Raw genomic sequence first — 20154 nt, 5'->3', positions numbered from 1 at the left:
CAGGCACTAGAGGCCACCATAACAACAGGGTCTATTTGCACATCACCAGAACTTTGTTACATGCTCCTCTTTTGGTTCTCAAAACAGCCCTGTAATGAAACAAGGCAGGTAATAGTAGTATTCTGGCCTCATTTTACAAATGAGAAAACTGAGACTCAGAGAGAAATTTAAACCACTCGCTGAAGGATCCTTCAGAGTGATGTCAAAGTCTTAAACACAGGCTTCCTGACTCCAAGTTCAGTGTTTCTTTTGTCATTGTAATTTTTATTGTCAATTACAAGTTGGCTTTAACGTATCTTTAAAACACTTTTATGCCTACACTATGTAACCTGGTCTCTCCAACTCTGAAGTCTACTCAATGGAACTGAGCCCATGAAGGCATCATGTTTACACTTACATGTGACATAACTTACATTTCCAATACAGAATTTATTTTCCAAAGATATCTGCCTATGACTGTCAAAAAGATTTCCACTCAGATTTTGAATGATCAAGAACAAGGTTCTGCACATTAGAAAAATCCTACTTGAATCCCACCAGAGGAAATAAAAAAAGATGCCTAATTTGCGAGTTTGTTAAATTATAAATCAGACTTCTCCTTGCTTATATCCACTTAATAGGACAGTCAGTAGTACCGCCTTCTTGTCATTAATTCCTCAAAATCTTTCTACCCAAATGCACTGACATTACCGAAGGCCAGAATGATCTCATTTAGTAAAGCAGCTTCTTGCCCTTTCATTAGGCCCTATCTAAATTACGGTATAAAGACATAAGGCCCTGTACTTGTGACTGGTTCATGATAAAGGGCACTAGCTGGTCCTGTGGCCTGATGAAGTCTGGGGCCACAGAACGTTCTTTTTTGAACTTTATCATTCCAAGAACAGGCAATTCATTTTGAGCCAGAAAAATAAAATATAATCTTGGGCCATCTGGTTCTGTAACACTCTATATTTGTTTAGAAAGGTCACTGTTGTCAAGTTATTGAATGTTATCTCTGGATTTGACAGGAAGAGAGAAGTTTCTGAGAGCAGGCCAGGAATATTAAAGCACCGTATATTAAGGTGTGAAGTAGTGTTTAAAAGCTTGGGCTTTGATATTAAACAGACACAGTTCAAATCCTAGCTCCACTACCTACTAGTTAAGTGGCCTTGGGCAAGGCAGCAGTTTTCTTAATTCATTTTACCCATCTATAAAACTTAAATAATAACATTCTAGAGGAATATTTGTAATAACATTACCTAATACTTGCTGCGATTCATGGGGTCGCAAAGAGTCAGACACAACTGAGCGACTGATGTGATTTGATCTGATCTGATAGATCACTAGTCTATAGTTACCATTCAAAACTTATTCAGCAATTATTATCTGTTAACTTTCATTTCCTTTTACTCTAGTTTGGTGTGAAACTAAAGTTTCATTGCTGTTATTAAATCTTTCTCCAGACAACAAAGTGAAATTTAAATATAGACTTACAATTTATGCTATGCACATAAAATACATGAATTTAGAGCCTATCTTTAACAAAACTTCCAGTCTGTCTTAAGCATTTAAGCAATGGTCACTCCTTTTTAAAATAAGATTTATAGCAGCCATTACTTTGTTAGTAGAATGACAGAGTTACTGTGTCACTCAAGAATGAGTACTAAGCAGTATCAAATCTGCATCCGAACTTCAGTGAGTCTAGCACAGCTGTTTTACTGAATAACTGTTTCAGTATCTGATGTTGTTATATGATAGTTATTTTCTTTGTATTAGGTAGTTTTCTATACATGTTTCATAGTGGTACTATGACCCAACTCTTGCAGTAACAAGAAAATCCAGAGTTGATACAGATAGCATATTTATGCCCTTCTCCTTTGGGAGATTAGCAATGTGGCTAAAAATATACAAATAATTAAAACATATATTTAGAAAAGCAGCTCAATCGAAACTCCATCCGGAATGTAGCCAAACAACACTGTTTTCAGTTCCACAGGCCAGATTCCAGACTGACTTACATAACACCTTTTGTAGCTCACATCATGTGCACAGATGCTCAGTCATGTCCGACTCTTTGCAACCCCATGGACTGTAGCCCACTAGGTTCCCCTGTCAATGGAATTTTCCAGGCAAGAATACGGGAGTGCGTTACCATTTCCTACTCCAGGGGATCTAACCCACGTCTCTTGCATCACCTGCATTGGCAAGCAGATTCTTTACCGCTGGTGCCACCTGGGAAGTCTTGTATCTCAATGATGGGCAAATATTTCACCTGCACTTTGGTAGGAATAGCCATCATGATGTGTTGAATTGTATTAACCCTACATTGTCTAACTGCTTTCTCCCAAATCAAAGTATGCCCTATAAACTGGATCAAGAGTTATAGTCTCAGGGTAGGAAGCAACATTTCTCTTTTTTCTACTTCAACTATCAGCTGCTATGCAGTTTCCTGCTTGGTGTCAATGAGAATAGGTCCATCTCCTCCGTGAGCTGTTGGGTGGGTTCTCTGCTTTCTCCACATTGACCTAAAAAGTCGGCTGCTGCTAAGTCGCTTCAGTCGTGTCCGACTCTGTGTGACCCCATAGATGGCAGCCCACCAGGCTCCCCCATCCCTGGGATTCTCCAGGCAAGAACACTGGAGTGGGTTGCCATTTCCTTCTCCAATGCATGAAAAGTGAAAAGTGAAATTGAAGTAGCTCAGTCGTGTCCAACTCTTAGCAACCCCATGGACTGCAGCCCACCAGGCTCCTCTGTCCATGGGATTTTCCAGGCAAGAGTACTGGAGTGGGGTGCCACTGCCTTCTCTGCCTAAGAGGTCTAGAAGTCATCAAAAACAAATCTCAAACTTCAGGTTCCAGTCAAGATTACTCACAGATCAACAGAAAGAAGTCTAATATTCAAGTATTGAATTAAGGGCTACAAAGGTAAGGATCACAGAAATTGATAAGCTTACACAGAAAAATATCACAATATATGAGAAACTCTCTTGACCAGGCTTAATTTACCCAGCTTGTTAACTGAACCCACATTCTCCATTTCCTCTCCCTCTACAGGGACAGATGCCCACAGTGTGCTGAAAACTCACAGAATGTAGCCTACTCTCTGGTCCACCCGTTACAGTCTTGCTCCCCAATGCTGAGTGTCTCTTCTCCCCAAATCATCAGTATTTGCTGATTAGGGGAGTTTTATTGTTCCTGTAATTAATTTAATTATCTACTAGACAAATAGTAAAAGCAAAACAAAAGCTAAAGTATCTTTAAAAACTTCTTCAAAAGCTTTGAAAGACTTAATAAAGGCAAGTCACTATGTAACACTGGTGTTAAAATAGAGAAAGATAAGAGAAATATAAAAAACTGACGAAAATCATAAAATATAGAACAATGGCTCTCAAACTTTAGCTCGGAGGCCTTATAAAAACAGATTGTAGAGCCCCACGCTCTTAGTTTCTGATTCAGTGAATCTGGAGTGAAAACAAAAATTTGCATGCTAAGAAAGTCCCATGTGATGTTGATGCTGTTCGTCTGGAAATCACACTTAGAAAACTATTGCTTTTCAATTCTCTAAAGTTTTAATCTATATTACAAAAACAAAGTATAAACTGAAAATGATTTGCTATAAATGTAATAGATTTAAGAAAGACGCATTGTTCCAGTCAGCACACCCATTCAAAGGAAAGGCCTTGGCCCTAACCCAAAGACATTTTTATGTTTTGAGTTAAGACGTTAGTGGAACATATACATCATCTTTTATGAGCTGTACTGACTTTTTCAATTAATGGACAAACTATAAGAAACAAACTCATCAGAATAGACCTCCTGTCAGATACAAGTGATAAAAGTATTACCAGAGTCTAAAAATCCCTTCCCAGGTGGCTTAGTGGTAAAAAACCTGCCTGCCAAGCAGAAGACACAGGTTCAATCCCTGGGGCGGGAAGATCCCCTGGAGTAGGACATGGCGAGCCACTCCAGTATGCTTGCTTGGAAAATCCCATGGATAGTGGAACCTGGTGGGCTACAGTACATTGGGCTGCAAAAAGTCAGACGTGATTTAGCAACTAAACAACAACAAAAATCCCTTCATCTTCACTATTTGTAAAAGGAAAATTCTAATGTGTAGAACTGGTTAAAAAATTTGCTAAAAACACAAGCTTACAGTATCAGTAAAGCCTTTAAAATAAAAATTTATGTATCACTATCTAAACTTACTTATGAGATTTGTGCATTGGAGGATTAGAAACATAAATTGTCAGCCAAGTGGCAGAGTCCAGCCTTGAATAGAGATCTGTCCTCATATTCAAAGTGGCTTTTCCTCCAACCTTACAACATGGCAGTATGATCTTTGGAAGAGTTCAAGACAAATTAGAAACAACATTTGGCTCCCAATCAATCTACATGTCTGCAAAATAGAAACTGCCAAAATTAATTCAGCTATTTAAAACTAGATGAACTATAAGCATTATATCTGCTGTTTTGAATAAGACTGTAAGCACACCCAAAGGCATACTTACTATTAAATGGCTAGTTTATTCAATATAGGGCATTGTAAGAGAGCTGGTCTACCCACACTGAAGCAAAGTTTTTGGCAACACAACACTGTTTAGGCAAGAAATTTGTGGAGAATAGATGACAGAAAAATTCACAGACGGATGCAGTAGGGTAAGTGAAATGAAGAACACCATGTTCAGAGAGCATCAAAGCAGCAGCCTAGGTATACGCTGAAGTAATGCATCTGAGGATGTGGCATTTACAGACTGCTTGGAAACAAGATAAGCTACTCAGTGACAGCAATCACCATTATTATCATGCAAGCTTACCGTTTTAGAAATTAGAGGTACAGAAAAAAGCATTTTATCTTTGCCTTAGAAGGTGCCGATGTGTAATGTAGTATCATATGAATTGCAAAAGTAAAGAGGACCATGTTTGATAAAGTATGAAGGAATTCAAATGGCCAGTTTTACACACTCAATGTAATATGTTTAGAACACTAGCCTCAATTAGTATTATAGTATTTGAGGTCAGGGAACGGTTTGTGAAGATTTGCAATAACTATTTTGTTTCTTTAGAAAGTGATTCAAAAGTAAATAAAGGCCTAACATCATGTTAGCAGTAAGCTATAGACCTAGAAATGGTTAGGGTGGTCACTACAAGACAAAACCAAACCAAAAACATAAAATAACAAGTGTTGGTGAGGATGCAGAGAAAGTAGAACCCTTGTGTACTGTAGGTGGAAATGTAAAATGGTGCAGTTGTTATGAGAAACTGTATGGAAGTTACTAAAAAAATTAAAAACAGAATTATCAAATGATCCAGTAATCCTACCTCTGGGTATATATACAAAAGAACTGAAAACAGATCTTGAAGAGATATTTATACACCCATCTTCTCTACAGCATTATTCACAATAGCCAAGAAGTGGAAGCAGCCTAAATGCCCATTAATAAATAAATGGATAGGATGGGTTGGGAGTTTGGGATTACTAGATGGAAATTATTATACATAAAATGAATAAACAAGGTCCTACTATATAGCACAGGGAACTATATTCAATATGCTGTAATAAACAATGGAAAGGAATGTGAAAAAGAATATATACATGTGTAAACTGAATTACTTTGCTGTGCAGCAGAAACTAACACAGTATAAGTCAAATATATCTCAACTTAAAAAAACCACTGAAGAAAAAACTATCACTTCAATAAAATAAATTTTAAAAAATAAATGCATAAATAGTATACATATAAAGTTAGCATACCTGGGAGCTATTGCAGGTTTGGTTCCAGACCACCACAACAAACTAAATATTGCCAACAAACTGAGTTATGTGATTTTTTTGGTTTTCCAATGCATATAAAAGCTATATTGACACTATACTACAGTCTATTATATGTGCAATACCACTGTGTCTAAAAGATGCATAAATCTCAATTAAAAGATACTTTATTGCTAAAAAATATTAACCATCTGAGCCTTTAGTGGGTCATAACTTTTCGCAATAGGAATATCAAATCACCATAACAAATATAATAATGAAAAAGCTTAAAATACTGGGAGAATTATCAAAATGTGACACAAAGACAAGAAGTGAACAAATACTGTTGGAAAAAATGGCACCAACAGATGTGTTTGATGCAGGGTTGTCATAAACCTTCAATTTGTAAAAAAAAAAAAAAAAAGTGCACTATCTGAGACGCACAATAAAATGAAGTGCAATAAAATGAGGTGTGCCTGTACAATGGAACATTATTTAGACTCTAAAGAGAAGGCAATCCTGTCATATTCTACAACACCCTGATGACACTACAGTATGTGAAATAAGACACTCACAAAATCTCAAACACTGAAAGATCCTATGTATATGAGATATTTAAAATAGTAAAATTCTTAGAAAGTGGAATTGTCATTACCAGAGGCTAAGGGGAAGGAACTTCAAGGGTGTAAAGTTTCAGTTCTGCAAGCTGAAGTTCTAGAGGTCTGTTGTACAACAATGCACATACAGTTAGCGTGCCGTACTTGAAAATGGTTAGTCTGGTTAGAGAAAAGCCGAAGAAATAAAAACATCTTGAAAACTGCTAAGTTCACAGGAAAAGTACTGAAAACGTTCACTCTAACTTGCTTAAGAAATAAAATAATCTCACAAGAGTAGATTCAATATTAATCATTATAATCTCAGTAACACTAATTCCTATAAAATTCTAGGAACCTATGACTTACATTTGTTACTTCTAATGGAAAGACATACGGTATATCAGAATTACTTGCAGGACTTTTAAAATAATTCTTACTCTCACCCAGAGAGATGCTCCCAGTAGAGTGAGCTATCAATACTGAGGCAACTGTGCCATATTCTTCAACTGTGCTGGGACTGAAAACAGATTGAGAATTATGTTTTTATTTAAATCAGTAATAGAACTATTCAATTTAATCACTTTTCCTATAATAAGAAAATTACACGTAGTGTTTGATATAATTAAACTTTCTTCACACTATGAAGCTAAACATGTGTTCTATTTTCTGAATGCATACGGAAGACATTGTAAATGTGGCTGTTTGAACAATGAACAACCTTTGTTATGAGATCGCATATTCATTTGGGCTGGGCACCGATGGAGAACAGAATCAACAATATATGGAAAATGCAGGCAGAAATACCTCTCAAGACTTCTGAAATACTGTGTCCAGAACATTACTCTTTTTGACAGCCCTTTCCTATGTGCATTTATCTCAATGCCTTTTTGCCATGATCTCCTCTCTTCCCCAAAGCACTTTTCTCACTATTTCTTTTCCATATTTAGAGGAAGATGAAGAACTAAACTTCCAGGAAAAAAAAAAAAAGAGTATCTCTCATATCCATGTGTTGCTGTTTCATTTCCAAGCAAACAAAACTACATTTTAAGAACCCAGGGTTAATTGAATCTTTTCACACTAACTTCACTTCAGTGCATTTTTCTTATACCATATTTTAAATCTAAAGATAAGTATCCAATAGTACCGTAAAATTAAGCATTGACCTATATTCTCTATTGGTAACATTTTCTTAAAGATTATATAAATATGCTATTCCATGGAAATTATACATTAATAACTTCAATTCTATAAGGGTATATTTGAGCTCTACAGTACCTTTTTATCATTTCCTGCCTTGTGTTAAATAGATACTGTCTAGTGTACTTTTTTCATTCCTTGGTTGTTTCTTTCACTACAATGTTTTATTTTCTTAGTGGTTGCTCTGGAAATTACAATTATCATTTTAATTTAAAACATTCTGGTCAGAAATGGTATGGACATAACACAAGCAGAAGATATTAAGAAGAGGTGGCAAGAATACACAGAAGAACTTTACAAAAAAGGTCTTCATGACCCAGATAATCACAATGGTGTGATCACTCACCTAGAGCCAGAATCCTGGAATGCTAAGTCAAGTGGGCCTTAGAAAGCATCACTACAAATATAGCTAATGGAGCTGATAGAATTCCAGTTGAGCTATTTCATATCCTAAAAGATGATGCTGGGAAAGTGCTGCACTCAATATGCCAGCAAATTTGGAAATCTCAGCAGTGGCCACAGGACTGGAAAAGGTCAGTTTTCACTCCAATCCCAAAGAAAGGCAACGCCAAAGAATGCTCAAACTACCACACAATTGCACTCATCTCACATGCTAGCAAAGTAATGCTCAAAATTCTCCAAGCCAGGCTTCAGTAGTATGTGAACCCTGAACTTCCACATGTTCAAGCTGGATTTAGAAAAGGCAGAGGAACCAGAGATCAGATTGCCAACATCCACTGGATCATGGAAAAAGCAAGAGAGTTCCAGAAAAACATCTACTTCTGCTTTATTGAATATGCAAAAACCTTTGACTGTGTGGATCCCAACAAACTGTGGAAAATTCTTCAAAAGATGGGAATACCAGACCACCTTACCTCCCTCTTGAGAAATCTGTATGCAAGTCAAGAAGCAACAGTTAGAACTGGACATGGAACAACAGACTGGTTCGAAATCAGGAAAGGAGTACCCCAAGGCTATACATTGTCACCCTGCTTATTTCACTTATATGCAGAGTACTTGATGAGAAATGTTGGATTGGATGAAACACAGGTGGAATTAAGATTGCCGGGAGAAATATCCATAACCTCAGATATGCAAATGATACCACACATACAACAGAAAGCGAAGAACTAAAGAGCCTCTTGATGAAAGTGAAAGAGGAGAGTGAAAAAGTTGGCTTAAAATTCAACATTCAGAAAACTAAGATCATGGCACCTGATTCCATCACTTCATGGCAAGTAGATGGGGAAACAATGGAAACAGTGACAGACTTTATTTTGGGGGGCTCAAAAATCACTGCAGATAGTGACTACAGCCATGAAATTAAAAGACGCTTGCTCCTTGGAAGAAAAGTTATGACCAACCTAGATAGCATATTAAAAAGCAGAGGTGTAACTTTGCCAACAAAGATCCATCTAGTCAAAGCTATGTTTTTTCCAGTGGTCATATATGGATGTGAGAGTTGGACTATAGTAATGAGAAACAGTGGGCTGGAGGAAGCACAAGCTGGAATCAAGATTCCCGGGAGAAATATAAATAACCTCAGATATGCAGATGACACCATCCTTATGGAAGAAAGTGAGGAGGAACTAAAAAGCCTCTTGATGAAAGTGAAAGAGGAGAGTGAAAAGGTTGGCTTAAAGCTCAACATTCAGAAAACGAAGATCATGGCATCTGGTCCCATCACTTCATGGGAAATAGATGGGGAAACAGTGGGAACAGTGTCAGACTTTATTTTGGGGGGCTCCAAAATCACTGCAGATAGTGACTGCAGCCATGAAATTAAAAGACGCTTACTCCTTGGAAGGAAAGTTATGACCAACCTAGATAGCATATTGAAAAGCAGAGATATTACTTAGCCAACAAAGGTCTGTCTAGTCAAGGCTATGGTTTTTCCAGTGGTCATGTATGGATGTGAGAGTCGGACTATGAAGAAAGCTGGGCGCCGAAGAATTGACGTTTTTGAACTGTTGTGTTGGAGAAGACTCTTGAGAGTCCCTTGGACTGCAAGGAAATCCAACCAGTCCATTCTAAAGGAGATCAGCCCTGGGAGTGATGCTAAAGGTGAAACTCCAGTACTTTGGCCACCTCATGCGAAGAGTTGCCTCACTGGAAAAAGACTCTGATGCTGGGAGGGATTGGGGGCAGGAGGAGAAGGGGACGACAGAGGATGAGATGGCTGGATGGCATCACCGACTCGATGGACTTCAATTTGAGTGAAATCCGGGAGTTGGTGATGGACAGGGTGGCCTGGCGTGCTGCGATTCACAGGGTCACAAAGAGTCAGACACGACTGAGCGACTGAACTGAATTGATGCTTTTGAACTGTGGTGTTGGAAAAGACTCTTCAGAGTCCCTTGGACTGCAAGGAGATCCAACCAGTCCATTCTAAAGGAAATCAATCCTGAATATTTCATTGGAAGGACTGATGCTGAAGCTGAAACTCCAATACTTTGGCCACCTGATGTGAACATCTGACTCATTGGAAAAGACCCTGATGCTGGGAAAGATTGAAGATGGGATGAGAAGGGGACGAGAGGATGAGGTGGTTGTGTATCACTGACACAAGGGACATGAGCTTGAGTAAACTCTGGGAGTTGGTGAGGAACAGGGAAGCCTGGCATGCTGCAGCCCATGGGGTTGTGGAGAGTCGGACACGACTGAGCAACTGACCTGAACTGAGTCTGGATTAACACTAAAATTTTAATAACTTAAAACTTGCCTCCAATATGCCTCTGTTTCCTTGCATTTCTATTATTATTGTAAAACTACTTCTCTATATGTTATAATCTCATCAATTTGCCATTGCTCTCTATTTCTTCATGTTTACTGTCTAGTATCCTTTTGTTTCAACTTGAAATATTCCCCATAATGTTTCCTGTAGGGCAAGTTTGCGAGTGACAAACTCAGTTTTTGCGTATTTGTAAATGTCTTAATTTCTCCATCGTTGAAAGAGATTTTAGCAACATAACAGAATTTCTGGTTAACAGTCGTTTTTTCCCTTCAACACTTTGAAAATGTCTTCTAGTATCCATGGTTTTTGATGTCAGCTATCAATATTTTTCTTTTGTTGCTTTTAAGATTTCTCTTTCACTCTCATAAATTTGACTATGATGTCTAAATTTGATTTTGATGTCTATGATTTGTCTATATTTGGGTTTATTCTACTTGGAGTATACGAAGTTTCTTTAATGCATAAATTAATATTTTTCTAGCAAGTGTGTGATGTTTTCTGTCATTATTTCTTTTAATATTCTTTTTGCCCTTTTTTTTTCCCACTCTTCTCCTTCTAAGATTCCCATTATGTGTATGTTGATACACTTGCAATGTCCCATAGGTCTCCTGAACTTGTGTTCACTTTCAATTCCTTTCTACTCCTCACACTGGATAATTAGTCAACTACATTCAAGTTGACTAATACTTTCTTCTACCAACTCATATCAGTTACTTGAGCCCCTTTAGTAAATTTTTCATTTTTGTTACCATATTTTTAAACTTCAAAATTGCTATATGGTTCTTTTAAACTAATTTCTATGCTTGTTCGTATTCTCTTTGGTAAAATAACAATTTCACACTTTTCTTTAGTTATTTACACATGGTTTCATTGAGTTCCTTAAACATATTTACAATAGCTGACTTAAAGTCTTTGTCTTTTAAGACCAAATCTAGACTCCCACAGGGGTACTTTTCTGTTAGGTAAAAAGTAAAAGTAAAACTTTTCTGTTTTTCACTTTTTCCCATGTATGTAGCACACTTTTCTATTTCTTAAAATCCCATAATTTTTGTGTTGAAAGCTAGCCATTTTAAATAATACATTTTAACAATTCTGGTATCAGAATCTTCCACAGTGCCCCACTGAGACTTTTTAATCACTAGTTCTATTCTTTTTCTTGGCGCTGCTTATTTGTTTAGTACTTTCATGAACTAATTATATATCCCTGTATTATGTGGCTACTGAGTTATTTAAAAGCAGAGACATTACTTTGCCAACAAAGGTCCATCTAGTCAAGGCTATGGTTTTTCCAGTAGTCATGAATGGATGTGAGAGTTGGACAGTGAAGAAAGCTGAGCACCGAAGAATTGATGCTTTTGAACTGGGGTGTTGGAGAAGACTCTTGAGAGTCCCTTAGACTGCAAGGAGATCCAACCAGTCCACCCTAAAGGAGATCAGTCCTGGGTGTTCATTGGAAGGACTGATGTTGAAGCTGAAACTCCAATACTTTGGCCACCTCATGCGAAGAGTTGACTCATTGGAAAAGACCCTAATGCTCAGAAGGATTGGGGGCAGGAGGAGAAGGGGACAACAGAGGATGAGATGGCTGGATGGCATCACCGACTTGATGGACATGGGTTTGGGTAGACTCCAGGAGTTGGTGATGGACAGGGAGGCCTGGCGTGCTGCAGTTCATGGGGTCGCAAAGAGTTGGACACAACTGAGCAACTGAACTGGACTGGAGTTATTTCAGGTTTTTATTTTTAAGCCTGGCTTCCTGGATCAGTATAATTTAGTGATCAACCAATGATTGGTCAGAAGACTTCTTTAACTGCTTGTGTATCTTCCACCCTTTGCCAAAGCAACGCCTGTGAGAAGTCACACCTTTTAACTTCAGGTAGCTTTTAAGACGGCCATAGCTTTCACTTCCTTCTTGCACAGAGCCTCAAAATCAGCCAGAGGTGGATCCTCTCCTTTCCTGGGCATATGCAAAGCCTTGTATATCCTATAGTCTTTTGGGTATCTTAGAAATACTTGGAACGTTTCAAAGTTCCCTGTGGTTGTTGGCTAATCCTCAAGGCTTTCCTTTTAAGTTCCTGGCCAGGGTCTTGCTTGCCCCACCAGAAATCACAGCCTTAAAGGGTGGAGATGTTGCCAAGACTGGCTACTGTTTTAGCAAAGTCCAGAGCGTGGGCCTTTTTTCCCCCCAACAGAGCTGAGCTCTAAGTCAAGTGAACAGCCAGTCTCTCTCTGAGAGCTGGGTTTTCCCAGGCAGCTGCAAGTTCGGGCAAAATATTAACTGTGCTCTAGATATGGTGCTTTTCATGGACCTCCAAAAGTGGTCAGATCTCTCCACTGTCAACAATGTTGTCAGCTTTTGCTATACCACAAGCTGGGGAAGGAGGGAAAACGGGAGAGTACACAAATCAGACGCCAATGTCATCATCCATAGTTCAGTAGTTTTCTCTCGGACAGACAATTTTTAGTTCATCCTCTGGCTAAGATCAACAGCCATAATTCTGAAATGGTTGATTTTAGTTGTGTAGCCCATGTTTTTGTTGTGTTATACAGAGAGGGAGTACACTGAGGCCCTCAGTCCAGCAATCCAGAAGCCAATCAAGCTCTGTAATATTATAAATCTATCTTCATGTATTTTTTAAAAACAAAAAGCATTTTAACAACAAAATTGTTTTTAAAATTATACTTATAAGCATTTAGATCACTGGTGCTCATCTCTAGTAGAAACTTATAGAACATTTTGCAATTTTTTTATTTTTATAATTTTTAAATTATAATTGTAGAATAAAATATACAATATTTACAGTTAAATAGGAAGAAACTGGTCTGTGAGAGGAAAAAGATAAACTGCATAAGTAATGTCTCACAGTAGTATATCTTTCCTGTTAAGTAATATGTGAATGATCAGAAATAAAGGTGAGTCCATGTCATAGTTTTACTCTCAAACCAAAAGGCCCCCCACGTCTTTTTGGACAAGTTCAAGAAAGGAAGAAAGACTATTCTATCTTGTTCTTAACTGGCTGCTGCTACTGCTGCTTCTAAATCGCTTCAGTCGTGTCCGACTCTGTGCAATCCCATAGACGGCAGCCCACTAGGCTCCCCCGTCCCTGGGATTCTCCAGGCAAGAGCACTGGAGTGGGTTGCCATTTCCTTCTCCATCTTAACTGGCCAACCTGGACCAAATCCAATTCAACTTGATAGGGATAAAAAAAAAGCCACAAAAGACAGAGTGTGAAACTCAACAAAGAAGAATCTGACATCTGAACCAAGGAAGCGACCCTAGCTCCTGAAACTTCTTTGAAGAGACTCAGCCCAGAAATAGGGTTTACCTCAGGTTTATCCAAGTATCCTGCCAAACCTATGCATTTAAGAGCTTCTGGAAAGGAAAGTTAATCATTACTGTCATCTCTCTTCAACACTCCTGGATATTAGCAAACCACAAAAAGACCAAAACTGTCAAAATGGGCCAAGAAAGGGAGACAACTTTGAGCAAGATTTTTCTTTTCAAGTACACCTCAAGCTTCTCAGGCTTTTCTACTGTTGTGCAACAAGCCACTCCAAAGCTCTAACTCTGTTGCATTCTGTTTGTTAAGTACAGAAAGTGAAAGTCTCTCAGTCGTGTCTGACTCTTTGCAACTCCATGGACTATACAGTCCATGGAATTCTCCAGGCCAGAATACTGGAGTGGGTAGCCATTCCCTTCTCCAGGGGATCTTCCCAATTCAGGGATCGAACCCAGGTCTCCCACATTGTAGGCAGATTCTTTACCAGCTGAGCCACAAGTAAGGCCCAGTCCAAACTGAAAGAAAAAAGAGTTCACAAGGGTGTGAATACCCCAGATATGGTTCATTGTAACCACCATCAACATAATAGACTATTAAAACATTAAAGCCAAAGTTCAGATGACTAGAATGGGAACAACCACAAGAATCTATAAATGGCTAGAGTTAAATGAAGACTTGGCAATTATAGTCAAATTTTATTCTATTCCTTTCCATTCTGAAGGTCAATCTAGGTTCTGTGAGAATCTTGATTATAGGCAGAAGGAAATGAACCTGAAAACCAATTATAAGCCATAGGACCTTGGACAAGTCTTTCATTCTCTACAAGCCTCAGCTCAACTGTAAAATGTAAAATCATACAGGTCTTGTTTATGTCATAGGAAGATTGTACAGAGCAAATAAAACAAGAAATGAGAAAGAGCTCTGAAAACAAAACTGCTATACAAATAAAAGGAAGTAATATTTATCTGATAGGATTCTAGGTATAGTAAATCTAGTTAGGCACCATTCTCTCAATAAAATTATAATAATCATAGTTAATTACCCAATATGCTAAATTATAATACTATCACAGCAATATTATAAAATTATTTATCATTAATATAAAGAACAAAAACACTAAAACTAAGATTTATTGTTGTCTGATTATATGTCAGGTGCTGCTAAGTAAACTATAACTAATCCTTACAATAACTCAACAAAGTAGTTATCTCCCTTTTTCAAATAAATAAACTGAGTCAAGAAACTGACAACTCAGAGTAACTTGCCAACAGTCACATAGCTAATAAGTAGAAAATCCATTTTCAATGTTTAATGTATAATAGGCGCTTGAAAAATGCTTCTCATCTAAATTAAAGAGAAATAAACAAACCCAGGACTATCTGGCTTTAAAGTAACTACAACTAACTCCATCAAAATATCTTTCTCTCACACAATTCTTTTTTATTTGCAGTTGAAACTGGAATTACAGCAAACATATCTAACTAATATGAGAAATTCACCACCTTTCTCATATGCAAAACCGTTTCCAATCAGAAAACTACCACCATTTTTTAAAATATCTAATCTTTAACCCATATACTGAATCATGAATTATAATGGTCTTATTATAATTTAGGAGTATCAATTGAAAAAAATGATATAGCTACATTCTAAAATATTTCTAAAAGAACAAACCAAAAAGAGTAAAATAGCAAATATTTTTAAATGGAAAAATATGTAGAGTACAAACTACAAATAAAAGTTTATGTCCCTCTATTATGAAGAAATCTTGAAATTTAAAAGAAGGAAGGAGGAGGAAAAGAAGACACTGTCTAAAAGGAAAGGGTACTAACGATATAAATGGACAATCACCGAAAGAAATAAAATGGCTAATACACTTCTTTAAAAAAATTACCATTAGTTACCAAAGACATGCAAATACAAGTGAGATTTTTTTTTCCAACTAACTGGCATAAATACAAAAAAAAATTACAAAAATTGATCACACCTAGTATCAGAAAGCATGCAAAGAAATGAAACATTAAAGTGTTACTGTTCCAAGTATGAAATGGCATGATCCATCTAGAGAGCAAAACACTGAACTGTACACAGCCTTCTACCCAAGCAATTACATTCCTAAGAACTCATTTAAAGAAAATTATTGGATGAAGCACAAAGATGTATGTACAGTAATTAACCATAAACTCAAAATTCAGAATACAACCTAAATGTCTAGCTAGAGAGCTGCTTAAGCAGACATGCCAAAAAGAATGCATACAGTATTATTATCATGAAAGAATACGAGTGTTAAAAGTTAAAAAACAAATTGCATGACAACTTTTAAGAGAATATGCACATATTTCTGTGTTTACAGGGAAAGGAAACATGCACATGTGTGGCCAGAAGCATACCCAAGAATGCCATACAAACTCACTAGAGAAATTCTGAGATGTGACAGCAATCTTGTAAGCAGATGGGTAGTGAGCTTTGAGGAGAATGATTTTTTTTACTCCCTTTGTGTGTGTCTAGTCAATCAGTTGTGTCCGATTCTTTGCAACCCCATGGACTGTAGCCTACCAGGCTCCTCTGTCCATGGGATTCTCCAGGCAAGAATACTGGAGCGGGTTGCCATTCCCTTCTCCAGGGGATCTTCCTGACCCAGGGATTGACCCCAGGTCTCCCACACTGCTGGCAGATTCTTTACCATCTGAGCCATCACGGAAGCCTTTCTGTATTTTCTGAATGTTTTATATTAAGCATATATAACTTTTGAAATAATAAAATAAAATAATTTTCATTTAAAATAATGCCAACTGTCATAACACTGAGGCTCTGTAAACTTTCAAATGTTATTACCTTTAATATAAAATATTGATTAAAAAGCAGTTAATATGTTCACTGAATGAAAATTTAGTTTTACTCCTCTTCCAAATGATAGCTTCAAATCATAAATCCTTCACAGCTGTTTCTTCTTACAAATCATTTAACATTTTTAATTTTGCTAAATATTTCTCTTAAAAAATAAAAGCAAAGCAGAAATATTTAAGTGCTTCAAACTATACTTAGTATAAATGTGCTATGTCTTTAAGAAATACTTTGCATATATAAGGGGTATACATTATTGTTTTAGACATAATGCTATTGCACACTTAACAGACTACAGAACAGTGTAAACACAACTTTTATATGCAAACTGACAAAAAAACTCATGTGACTCATTTTATTACAATGTTTGCTTTACTGCAATGCTCTGGAACTGAATATGCAATATCTCCCAGGCATGACTGTATCATTTAGTAACCACTATGCTGTACCAAGCACTGGATTATGTACTTCATATATATCCTTTATTTAATTTTCATAAGGATGCAAGACAAAAGTTATTGTCCTCATATTACATAGCCATACAGAGAAAGACAAGTATTGTACAGTGTCCATTATGTGTGGAATCTAAAAAATAAAACAACTAGTAAATACAACAAAAAGAAACAGACTCACAGATATAGAGAACAAACTAGTGATTACCAGTGGGGAGAGGACAGGAGGATGGGACAAGATGGGGTAAGGGCATTAAAAGGTACAAACTATTATGTATAAAATGAATAAGCTCCAAGGATATAGTGTACAACATAGCCAAAATTTTATACTATAAATGGAGTATAACCTTTAAAATTGTGAATCATAAAGCTGTAAATTTACTTATATAATATTGTACATCAACTATATCTCAATCAAAAAATTTAAAAATAAAAAAGATAAAAAACTGTTGACACACTGTGTGAATCTATAAATGCTATGAGTCTAAACAATTACTCTTATCTTGAATATGTGATAAACTTTTCAGTTCAGTTGCTCAGTCATGTCCCACTCTGTGACCCCAAGGACTGCAGCACGCCAGGCCTCCCTGTCCATCACCAACTCCCGGAGTTTACTCAAGCTCATGTCCATTGTGTCAGTGATGCCATCCAACCATCTCATCCTCTGTCGTCCCCTTCTCCTCCCACCTTCAATCTTTCCCAGCATGAAGGTCTTTCAAATGAGTCAGTTCTCTGCATCAGATGGCCAAAGTATTGGAGTTTCAGCTTCAGCATCAGTCCTTCCAATGAATATTCAGGACCGATTTTCTTTAGGATGGATTGGTTGGATCTCCTTGCTGTCCAAGGGACTCTCAAAGAGTCTTCTCCAACACCACAGTTCAAAAGCATCAATTCTTCAGTGCTCAGCTTTCTTTATAGCCCAACTCTAACATCGGTACATGACTACTGGAAAAACCATAGCCTTGACTAGATGGACCTTTGTTGGCAAAGTAACGTCTCTGCTTTTTAATATGCTATCTAGGTTGGTCATAACTTTTCTTCCAAGGAGCAAGCGTCTTTTAATTTTATGGCTGCCATCACCATTTGCAGTGATTTTGGAGCCCAACAAAATAAAGTCTGACACTGTTTCCACTGTTAACCCATCTATTTGCCATGAAGTGATGGGACCAGATGCCATGATCTTAGTTTTCTGAATGAGTTTTAAGCCAATTTTTTCACTCTCCTCTTTCACTTTCATCAAGAGGCTCTTTAGTTCTCCTTTGCTTTCTGCCAACTGTCATTAAATTTCATGATGGTTTTGCTGAATCACTGATGAAATTTATTTTCTACTTGAAGATATGTAATTACATAGATTGTTACAATAGGCTTGGTTAAGGTGAATACATATTTTGGAATCCATTATTATCAAAGACTCTAGAGTTCTGTAATATGATGAAGGAAACATTCCATGACACTATTAGCATTACTCATAAATGCTACTAAAATCTAGAATTTTCAAGGCTCTCTACATAGACAGTAGCTGATGAAACAACTTTTAAGGATGAATATGCTTAACTGGGGCTTCTCTGGTGGCTCAGATGGTAAAGAATCTGCCTGCAAATGCAGAAGATCCTGGTTCAATCCCTGGGTCAGGAAGATTGCCTAGAGAAAGGAATGGCTACCTACTCCAGTATTAGTGTGTGAAGAACTCCATGGACAGAGGAGTCTCATGAGCTACCCTGGGGTCACAAATAGTTAAACACACTGAGCAACTAACACATGCTTAACCACTAGGCTTGGGATTATTAAGTACAATCAATATTTTAAATGATATAAAAATGATAATGCCTATAAATGTCACTTTACAACCAAGATATGATACATTTAATATGAAGTTTCTATTTTAATTTTTATTAAAAAACTATATTACTACTTTCAAGCCAACTGTCATTGGCCCTTATAAAAAGCCAGCAATTCATGTATCCTGTGTACTGTGTTCAGTACCTATTCAGTAAGTACTTAGTTGACAAGGAACAGAAGTAAGCAAAAGGCCGTTAGTCTAATTTTTATTTCTAGATTCACAATGTCAGTACAAAAAGAGGTAGATACCCTTGTTTGTCACTTAGTGGGATAAGTTTGCTTTTCTACAGTCCTTGCACAAAGAAAAGCAGTATAGAGCAGTGGCTCTAAAACTCTACTCCTAGTGAAATACTTCCCAGACCCTCAAAAGAAAAGGAGACAAAAACGGACCTTCTCTGCAGCCACCAATATTCCCCAAGCCAGCTCCTGTAGAACTTGACTGGAAAATACAGTTTGAAAATTACTAATACAGTGGACAGGAACATTGGAGATCACAAGATCTGGGTGTACATGTTAGACTTTCCACTACCTGCTGTGTAACTGTGTTCAAAGGTGTAATCTTAACCTCTCTTGGACTTGGGTTTTCACATACATAATATGGTCCCATATAACTAGTTAGTGGGAAAGTTGAGTGAGATGCTGTCCACACAGAAGAACTTTATACTTTTTGAAGCATGATCTACGATGTAAATGTAAAGTATATTATAATTTATATCCCATATGTTATGCAAAAAAGGAGAAGTATTTTTCCTTCCCTACTTCTCTCCTTCCCAGGACAATTTACTTATTTCACATGTAACAAAGAAGTTTAAGACTATCAAAATGAAACAAAGTCCAAAAGTCAGATTAAAAGGAAAAAGTGGGAGGAGAGCACATATAAACTTATTCTCTATGGCTTCTCAGGAGAATTCAAGTTATCTTTCATAAACGTTATTTGCAAGCATTTTTAACCAAAGTATATTACGGAAACCCTTTTCTCTAGGCCCACACAAGCTTTCACAATTATTATATATGATATCAATGTCTATATCAGATGCCCTCAACCATAAAAAATGAATGATAAGGAATAAATATCAGACTCATTCGTTAGAAGACAATTCAAATGGTTTAAGAAATATGATAAAGCTGCAAAATTTCCTAGGAAAACTATTTGAAGGAATGGGCACTGAGTCTCTTTAAAATGTACTATCAGTGATGAAGATTATAACTTTTAAATCGTAACTCCCATACATGACTGCATAGCTTTTGTTATAAATCATATTACAAAGGTCTTAGATGTAGAACTATTTACCTTATCTTTCTTGCAACCTCATATTGATAAAGAATTTTGAAAAACACATAGGGAAATTTTCGGTGCATCCTGTTGTAGACTTTTATAAAACCACAGGTTTGAAATGGAGGAAATAGCTCCAGCTTATTTCTGAGTCTCAGTTAAGTCTCTTAAGCAGCAGATTGTATGGTTATCTTCCCACAGATGCTGAAGA

At 37.0% G+C, this 20154-nt stretch overlaps 1 protein-coding gene across 7 annotated transcripts in view; it reads right to left on the bottom strand.

Annotated features, from left to right (window-relative positions):
- The window catches only part of RFX3 (regulatory factor X3), a 337765-nt gene that overhangs the window by 272773 nt on the left and 44838 nt on the right, over positions 1 to 20154 (bottom strand). For 3 of the 7 annotated variants that reach the window (XM_070794588.1, XM_070794591.1, XM_070794587.1), the window contains one exon: positions 1 to 20154. This exon is cut by the window's left edge and continues 22986 nt beyond it. The exons of the other annotated variants lie outside the window; for them this stretch is intronic. The gene's annotated coding sequence lies outside the window, so the exon portion shown is untranslated. 7 annotated transcript variants of the gene reach the window in all.

Source organism: Bos indicus, chromosome 8 (assembly GCF_029378745.1).
Source record: "Bos indicus isolate NIAB-ARS_2022 breed Sahiwal x Tharparkar chromosome 8, NIAB-ARS_B.indTharparkar_mat_pri_1.0, whole genome shotgun sequence".
Lineage (NCBI taxonomy): Eukaryota > Metazoa > Chordata > Mammalia > Artiodactyla > Bovidae > Bos > Bos indicus.
The sequence above is the reverse complement of the archived record's forward strand: the minus strand, read 5'-3'. Positions and strand labels throughout refer to the sequence as shown.